A 9,609-nucleotide genomic window follows, 5' to 3' on the forward strand; every position below is an offset into this window, starting at 1 on the left:
AAAAAATTAAATTACTACTATTGATTTCACTGATTACTCTATTTTACCCTACTACTTGAATAAAACTAATTTAAATAACCAACAAACATCAAGAATACTAATTAAACCTTAAATAAACTAATATGACATTGAAAATAACATGATTAATGAAAAGACACTAACTACACACATCAAATCGATTAAAAAAATATTAGGCACAAAAATCAAGGTAATCGGCTAAAACTAAACTGCACTATTATATATATATATATATATATATATTTCTTTTTATATTTTTAGATGATACAAATATAACTAGTCTAATTTAAATACTATGAATATGCCATGATCAAATAGGACTACATGCAATGATATGATCTATGCTATACGAAAACTTAAATCTACGAAACTATGGAGAAATAAAAGAGAAGAAGCAAACCGTGCGATTTACCTCCAACGAAAGGGTTGAGAGAAAGAAGATGGCTTTTTCTTAAGCTGCAGACACCTCCACGATGAATAAAGAACGAAAATACCGATGATGAAAGGGTTTAAACGAAGGGAAGAAGATGAAGAAGAATGGACAAATAGGAAAGAAACCGATAGGAAGAGAGAGAAAAGAGAGAAGAGAGAGAGGCAGATGGGGGCATTTTTCTCAAGGGCAAAAACGTGGGCTTCTGGATGAAAATTAATATTTATACTAAAATTTAGGTCAAAACACATTTTTTCTATGGAAGTTCAATTTTTTTTCAGAAATTCCAAAACAGGTCTTATTCTAAAACATATTTTCCAAAAAACGTTTTTCTAAACTAATTAAAATTAGTAAATACACTCTTAATCTAATTAGACTGTGAATTAAAAAAGTCCTAAACTAAATAAAGCACTTAAAAATGTAGGGAAGAGTTTAAAAAATATGATTTTACCTTTATTTTCAATTTAAATACATGTTCTAAAAAATACCGATAAGACTGGAGTTTTAATGCAATTTTTATAAGGATCATGCATAAAATAGTATGAATAAAATGTAAAACATATGCATGGTTAGTTATTTTTTACCCGTGTGTCTTGAATTGATTTTTTTTTGCTATAATTTTTGGTGCAATTGACCTTGTGGGTCATCTGGCATTTAAATCAAGAATTTTGGATAATTTGTATGGTGATTAAACTATTTAAACAATTGGTTAATTAATTGAATTAGTGGCAATTTATTCTGCAAAACATAATGGAGTGTGCCAAGCGATTTGTGATGATAATTGAAATTGTAAGCCAAAAAATAAAAATTTAAGTCAATTAAAGAAAAAATAAATAAATTCGAATTTATCCTGAGAATATAGTTTTTACGGAAATGGGTTTGGACCCAATGAAATAGTCGACCAAAAGTATTGAGGTTCAAAATATATCAAAATATAAAGATGTGAACACTATATATATCCTAATAAATAAAAAATATTGGGAGGTGTGTTTAGAACTAGATATTGGATTTGGAGTTGGTTCAAATATGAACCAACCCATTCCAGGATCCTGGTCGATTTTCAAGGTGGGCCTTTTCCCTATGCCTTGTGCACATGGAAAATGGGGGCACCTAGGAAATCACATGAAAGTATTTTCCTCTCATGCACCCTCCTAGGAATCAAAATGGTGGAATCCCAAGGCTCCTCCTTAAAGAGGTTGAAGCCTTTTTCAAAGAACAAAAGTCAATTGTTTTCTTTTGTGTAAGTTGAAAAACATGCAAAAAACATTTTGAGAAATTCACCATTTTTTGAAAAATCAATTTTTGGAGGGAGTAGCTGGGCCTAATCTAAGCCGTCAATCTCTAAGATTAAACCATAGCCACCCATCACCAAAAACTTTAAGAAAACCTTAATTAAATTCTATGTAGTAGAGAAAAGTTTGAGAAGCTCATCCAATAGTTTTCTCTCTCTTTCTATTCTCTCCTCCATTCTCCTCTTCTTCTTTCACTTTTTGAGCAGCCTTGGATTTCATCCAAGAACTCCATTTGATTGAACAACATCACCCTAACCAAAATCTATATATAGAGATGTTTCTGAACTCCTATCTTCACGAATTAAGGGAGGCATCCACATGCAAAACTCATTCATTTGTTCTTGTTTCAGTTCTAAGTGGAGGTAAGAAAACCCACCTCATTTCTTCATCATACGTGCATGTAAAGATGGCAGTGGATCGGGGGGCAACAAGGCCCCACCCCACCTCTCCTTGTTTGGATCGGGGATGAAGGGCATGAAATAAGGATGGAGGTGGGGATGAAGGTTAAAATCTATCCCCGTGCGGGGATGGAGGTGGGGATGGACTTACGCTTTTCTCCACCCCGCCCTGTCCCCGTCTCAATCCCCGCCTTTCCCCGTCCCACTCCATCCCCAATCCTTTAAGGAATGACTATAGACCAGGGGGAAACGGAGCTCCACCCCGCCTCACCCCTGTTTGGACCGGGGATGGAGGACATGAAACGGGGATAGAGGCGGGGGTGGAGGTTAAAATCCATCCCCGTGCAGGGATGGAGGCGGGGATAAAGGTTCAAATTTTGAAACGAGGCAGGGGTGGAGACCTTGTCCCCCGCTCCTGCCCCGGTCCACTGCCATCCCTACATGCATGCATTCTAGTTATGCATGCAAGTATGTGCATTGGTATGCATAGATGCAAAACCCATGACTATGTTTTGAAGCCTTCATTGTTCATTTCGTAGATTCTATGTATTTTAAGGATGTTTTCCATTTTTAAAAAGCATATGATTGTGGGTTTCATTCCTTTCACTTCTAAACTCATGTTCTCGGTTGGTTTCAATTTATATGTATCTTAAGGGTAGTCTCTCTAGTTGTACTCCTTGTTCATATTTAGTTTTTGGTTAATATGGATTGTTCTTCATCTTTCAAATACATTTTAATGATTATTTCCATAGTCTATGGTTAGTTCCTAGTTGTATTTCAATAGATGACCTCATTTTGTAAAATAGGAGGTGTTGTTGAATTATATATATATATATATATATATATATATATATATATATATATATATATGTAACTGATGTGTTTCAATGATGAACCTTGCTTAGGTTTCAGGTTTAAAACTAAGCAAGAGTTCTAGAATCAGGTCTTAAGCCTGCGTAGGTTTCTTATTGTTTTTTTATGTACATTGTATCCTTGTGCTTGTGCGCAATGTTCGGCCCATGCTCAAGCCATGGCTTGAACCAACTAGGTTTAGACCAGCGCCCAAGGTGGTGTTGATTATGTTCACAAAAAAACAAAAAACAAAAAACAAAAAACAAAAAACAAAAAACAAAAAACAATGTGTATTGTTTTTTCTAACGTTGGTGGTTGGTTGAGTAGGCGAATCATGACTTGAACTAAAGAGGTTTAGATCATGGTCGGACACCCGACTGGACTGGGCAGATTTAGATCTCGGTTCAAAATTTGGTAGTGCCAGAACAAGGTCTGAATGCTAGGCGTCTGGACCCTGGATGGTCATGGGTATGGAGTGGCAAGCTTGGAAACAAAAAAAAAATATATTTAAACTCTGATCAGGGTTAACTTTAAAAAATTTAATCAGATTGACAAGGTCTGATCAGGGTTTAACCTGATCAACTCTGAGATCTAAAAATAAAAATTGTTGGCATTTCTTATGAAGACCAAATAGTGTTTTAAAGATCTGTACATGGTGGTTTAAAATTAGATTAGTTGATGTTTTAAGGTTATGATAAGTTTCACTTTTAACTTATCTCGTTAGTTTGCTTAATAGTTGGATCAATGATTTTTTCTTTAAGAGTCTGATCAGTCATTTGAAGACTGATCTAGTCATTTGAAGACTGATCTGTTTGTTTATTGTTAAAGATAAAAATATGATCAATCATTAAAAGTCTAATCAATTTGATTTCTTTGATTGTTTGTTCAATTTGTCTCCTTGACTGTCTGATCAATTTGATTTTTTTAAACTTGATCATTATCTTGGTTGAACATTTGATCAGGTGTTGAGAAAATATTTGATAAGATGTGATGGATTTTAGTTAGGCCTCATGAGGCCAGTTTTGGGTTTCAAACTCTAACCATTAAAGAGTTTGAAAATCTTGTACTCACTTTAATTTTTTTTACATATTTCTTGAAATTCAAATGCATGCATTCAAGTAAATATGTTTATGCACATTTATAGAAAGGTCGATATATATGTATACACACACACACTCATAAATTGGAGAAGGTAGACACATGCAAATAAGTACTTGTAAGCGCTTGAAAGTTTGCGTATGTGAGCATGTATATGAATGCATGAGTTGATGATGCTTGTTATGAATAAACAATGCGATTTTAAATGTCCTAGTGTAATATACATGCTTATATTATCTTGCTCATGTTGTGTGAATGGTTCAAGGAACTTTCACGACATGAATGGTTACACTGGTGTGGACACTTTCTACTGTTAATTTTGATGTTGTGATTCATGTGAACTTTCATGTACATGTTTGTTAACTTGGGGACGAACTTTGGTCTATTAAGAACCTGTGAGGTGCATAAAAAATGCCATAAATCAATTAGAACATGAACCAAATTCATGCTTATATATGAGTCACACACGTTAGCAAAGTGCTCTTATAGGCTAAAAGTCGCTCGAGCATATGCGATATTAGGTGGGGTACACGTAATGTTGAAACAGTGTCCTAAAAGGAGTACCTGGGCCCTAATTTGCCTCATAGAATAAGGTGCAAGATATGATAAATGTTAATTATACACCTAACCTTAATTTGGGTTTTTGAGTATTCCCTAAAAGAGGTCTATGCTATTGGATTTCGGGATTGTGGAGGGCTATGCTGTTTGTTTTTTCTATACAGATATACTTGGAGAAGGTATAACTTCGAGTGACGTTGGGCATGTAGGTTCAGCTTCAGTGCCACTTTGTTTTGGGAGCAAATCATTCCATTGGTCTCTGGTCACTCGAAGTTAGGGAGGCCAGGATTTTCTATGTCTTAGGTGATTACCCCATCTACTGCAGTAGTGTTTAATGCATCCACTTTTAGTTTATGGTTGCCATTACAAGAATTCTCTCGATCATGGACCACCCGCTTTTTTACTATAATAATTTATAATACAAATGTCTTTTCTTTTCTTTTTACATTTTTAACCATATTAAGACATGATTCATTTAATATGTGTTCTACGTAGGGATGTTAACCTATCATCTTTTATATACTAGCCGATCAAATCTGACTCCATTTAGTTAAATTTGGTCAGTTAAAACCATATCTTACTATTATCATATGCATATGTGGTTTTGATCTTTTGCTACTAAAATTTGGCAAATATCCAAAATCAATGGATATTGGAATCTGCTTACGCAGATTTAGTATAAGGGTATCAACGGGTCAGGTTTGGTTCCGAGCCAGGTGAAACAAGATTTTGGGTATGGTATTAGTGTCCGAACCTGGGTCTAATCGGGTCCACTATAAAAAAACCAAACTCGGACCCTATAAGAACTACATGAACCAAACCTGAACCATAGTCGATAAATTCATTTTTTTTATCATTTTTACATTGAAAATGTGTGGGTCTTAATCAGAACTCGGGTCGGGTTCAGGTCTGGTATAAAAATTTGCAAACTATACCCAGGTTCATGTATTAATCGGACTTTCAGGTCCGGACCCATGTTTTAATCAGGTCTTCTTATTTATCACCATACCCGGACCCTATAGGGTTTGGTTTGGGTCCCGGTAAACCAGAAACGCTGACACCCCTAAGTATGAGATCTTCACTATCCAAATCTGAATCTGTTTAGCCATCATATGATCAGTCCGATATGGTATTGGCCACATTCTCCACGACCCTGAATCGTTTTCATCCGTAGTTCTGCATGGTTCATTTATCATGGATTGGTGTTTTGGATCAATGGATTTCGATGTGTGAGCATGATTTTTTGAAATGCAAAAATCAACTGCTATACATACACCAAAATGTAAACATCAAAAAGTATGCTTTTTTTGTAAAAGAACACAACGCAAGAATCATGCCTAACAAATTGAACATGCTGAACTCATATATTACAAATCATAATGCAAGCTATATTAACTCAATCGAATTGCAGCATGGTTGGTTAATTAAGAATCATATATAAAAGAATAATACCTTAGTAAAAAAGCAATAATAGTGTCGTTAAATATAATTGATATAATCTTAAAGCACATCTCATAAACGAAATACAGATTTAGTGATTAAAGGATATATAAAAGAAAGTGATTGAAAGCAATATTTGAAAAGAATATCTAAAAATGTAAAAAATAATAGAACAAATAAATATTCTATACACTCAAATTATAATGCAAAAAAATCACTTCACCTATTGAACTACTTGATATTTAGTTTTCTCATAGTTCAAACATAACTCGATTGGTGATTCTAAGTTTCCTGTCTCTCTAAAACAATCTTTTTACTTGTCAAATTTCTTCTGTTGCTCGTTAAAATTAGGAGTCAACTTCATTGTTATATGCTATACTCATCTTTATACACAACCAAACATCTTTTGTCTCTCAACATTTGCTCTCTCTCTCTCTCTCTCTCTATATATATATATATATATATATATATATATATATATATATATATATATATATAGAGAGAGAGAGAGAGAGAGAGAGAGAGAGAGAGAAAACCCTTAGATGGATGATCACTTTTGAACATTACCAAAACGAACTCGTCCATCGTGTGCACGAATGCATTGTTCCGCCAAAGAAGACCTCGCTGGTAAAGGTCTTGTAGACTTTTAGCAGCAATTAGTGGCGACTTTTTATCGCGCTAAAGCTCTGTTTGGCGGAAACAAGCACGGAGCATTCATCATGCGTGCGATGGATGCTCCGCATGAGGGACGCTCCGCACTAGTTCATTTTGGTCATGTTTATCATGCACGGAGCAGTTTTTTTTTTTTTAAAGACTATTGGGAAGATGGTGGTGCACAAGGGCAAAGAGGGGCTAGAGGCCCTCTAAAGTTTTGAAAATTTTCAATCGAAGTGGAAACATTTTAAATATAACATAGTACATGATATTTTTATGATTGCGGGTATTGATTTAGATTTTTTTCATATTTCATGAACATTTAATTAGGTTTTTAAGGTTTTTTTGAGTTTTGAAAATTTTCAACCAAAGTGGCCTCCTGGGTTTTACTTCTCTCTTTAATCGTTCGGATATCCGATCCAAACCCGGAGTTTCAACAGTCACCCTCTACGAGTCTACGTGAAGCCTGAATGTTCTAGTCCCCCTCTCTCTCTCTCGATAGGGTTTAACTTCGTTTACCAATTACCAGATTCACCACCATCCCCCCTTTTGGGTTTTGAGTTTTGAATTTCTCTCTCTGCAAGACTGAACTAGGCTTCAACCTAAATCTGGGGTTGGGGTTTTCATTTTCTCCCTTCCCGACATTGTTTCCAATCTCTCTGGGATCAATCAATCAATCGATCAGAGAGGGTTAGGGTAAAGGTCTCTCGGCGGGCGATATGGCGGCAGCGGCGACGGCGTCGGCGAGGAAGGCGACGACGGAGAGTTACTTCGACACGAAGCGGAAGGACGACGTCCGGCGGGCGAACATTCTGGCTGCCCGGGCGGTGGCGGACGCCGTCCGCACCAGCCTCGGCCCGAAAGGCATGGACAAGATGCTCTCTACCGCCTCCGGCGAGGTCATCATCACCAACGACGGCGCGACCATCCTCAACAAGATGGAGGTCCTCCAGCCCGCCGCGAAGATGCTCGTCGACCTCTCTCGCTCCCAGGACTCGGCCGCCGGCGACGGCACCACCACCGTCGTCGTAGTCTCCGGATCCCTCCTCAAGCACGCCCTCTCCCTCCTCGACCGCGGCGTCCACCCCACTCTCGTCTCCGAGTCCTTCCACCGCGCCTCCGACAAAGCCGTCGAGATCCTCTCCGCCATGGCCATCCCCGTCGTCCTCTCCGACCGTGAGTCGCTCGTCCAGGCCACCACCACCGCCCTCAACAGCAAGGTCGTCAGCCAGTACTCCTCCCTCCTCGCCCCTCTCGCCGTCGACGCCGTCCTCTCCATCGTCGACCCCGAGAAGCCCGAAATCGTCGACCTCCGCGACGTCCGGATCGTCAAGAAGCTCGGGGGAACCGTCGACGATACCGAGCTCATCCGCGGCCTCGTCCTAGATCACAAGGCCAGCCACGCCGCCGGCGGCCCGTCCAGGATAGAGAACGCGAAGATCGCCGTCATCCAGTTCCAAATTTCCCCTCCGAAAACCGACATCGAGCAGAGCATCGTCGTATCCGACTACACCCAGATGGACCGCATTCTCAAGGAGGAGAGGAACTACATCCTGGCCATCATCAAGAAGATCAAGGCCACCGGCTGCAACGTCTTGCTGATCCAGAAGAGCATCCTTCGCGACGCGGTCACCGATCTTTCTATGCACTACCTCGCCAAGGCTAAAATCCTGGTGGTGAAGGACGTCGAGAGGGACGAGATCGAGTTCCTGACTAAGACCCTGAATTGCCTGCCGATCGCCAACATCGAGCATTTCCGCGAGGAGAAATTGGGGTTCGCCCAAAGTGTTGAGGAGGTCTCGGTCGGGGAGGGGAAGATAGTGAAGATCATGGGGATTAAGAACATGGGTAGGACGGCTTCCGTTCTGGTGAGGGGCTCCAACCAGTTGGTTCTTGACGAGGCCGACCGAAGCTTGCACGATGCGCTCTGCGTGGTAAGGTGCCTGGTGAACAATCGGTTTTTGATTACCGGAGGTGGGGCACCGGAGATTGAGATCTCGAGGCAGTTGGGTGCTTGGGCGAAGGTGCTGCAAGGGATGGAGAGCTACTGCGTTCGATCGTTTGCGGAAGCACTCGAAGTCGTTCCTTACACATTGGCGGAAAATGCAGGTTTGAATCCTATTGCCATTGTTACGGAGCTTAGGAACCGGCACGCTCAGGGAGAGACCAATGCTGGGATCAATGTTAGGAAGGGGCAGATCACCAACATCCTGGAGGAAAACGTGGTTCAGCCACTGCTCGTGAGCACCAGCGCTATAACTCTCGCAACCGAGTGCGTTAGGATGATTTTGAAGATCGATGACATTATCACTGTGAGGTGATGCTGTTCTAGTGGTAATGCCATTCAGTTCGCTTTGGGAGGAAAGCGAGACTCTTCTTTCTGGATTAGTTCCATGGTGGTCTGAGGTACTGATAATTTTTGTAGCTTGTGGCAACAGAACAGTTGTAGCTTGTTATGCTATTATAGCTAGTACTCTCCCTTAAAGGTTGTGATGCAACAATCTTCGTATTTGAATTTTATGGCTTATTTTGTTTGTTATGTCCTTTTTCTTGTTTTCTGCTTTGTTTCATCATTTAAATTTGGCTTTAAGAGTTTATTCTGATCAGAAACTAACTGCATATTGTCTCTTTTATCAGTATCTATGTTACTGTTATTGGCTTGCATTTTAAACATCTTTACTCAACTTGGCTAGTGAGTGACAAGTTTAGTAACTTGTAATTTTTTGAATGGGTTAAGAATATGTTCATGCGCGTGTAAGGCACGAGTTTACCTTCCCTATTTTCAGTTGTATCATTAAGTTATTTTTTGATAGTTTTCTCCCGCGTATTTAATTTCCAATGGGTTTTTGTGAACCTTGTGAAATTCCAC

General features: G+C 39.2%; 1 pseudogene across 1 annotated transcript; it reads left to right on the top strand.

Moving 5' to 3' along the window:
- The first annotated feature begins 7,249 nt into the window (after window positions 1-7,249).
- LOC149832092 (T-complex protein 1 subunit delta pseudogene) lies at window positions 7,250-9,401 on the top strand (annotated as a pseudogene). Its single transcript, XR_016433075.1, has one exon. The product of XR_016433075.1 is annotated as a T-complex protein 1 subunit delta pseudogene (transcript).
- Window positions 9,402-9,609: the final 208 nt, after the last annotated feature.

The sequence above is a fragment of the Nuphar pumila genome, chromosome 7 (genome assembly GCF_984573655.1).
Source record: "Nuphar pumila chromosome 7, dmNupPumi1.hap1.1, whole genome shotgun sequence".
NCBI classification, from domain to species: Eukaryota; Viridiplantae; Streptophyta; class Magnoliopsida; order Nymphaeales; family Nymphaeaceae; genus Nuphar; species Nuphar pumila.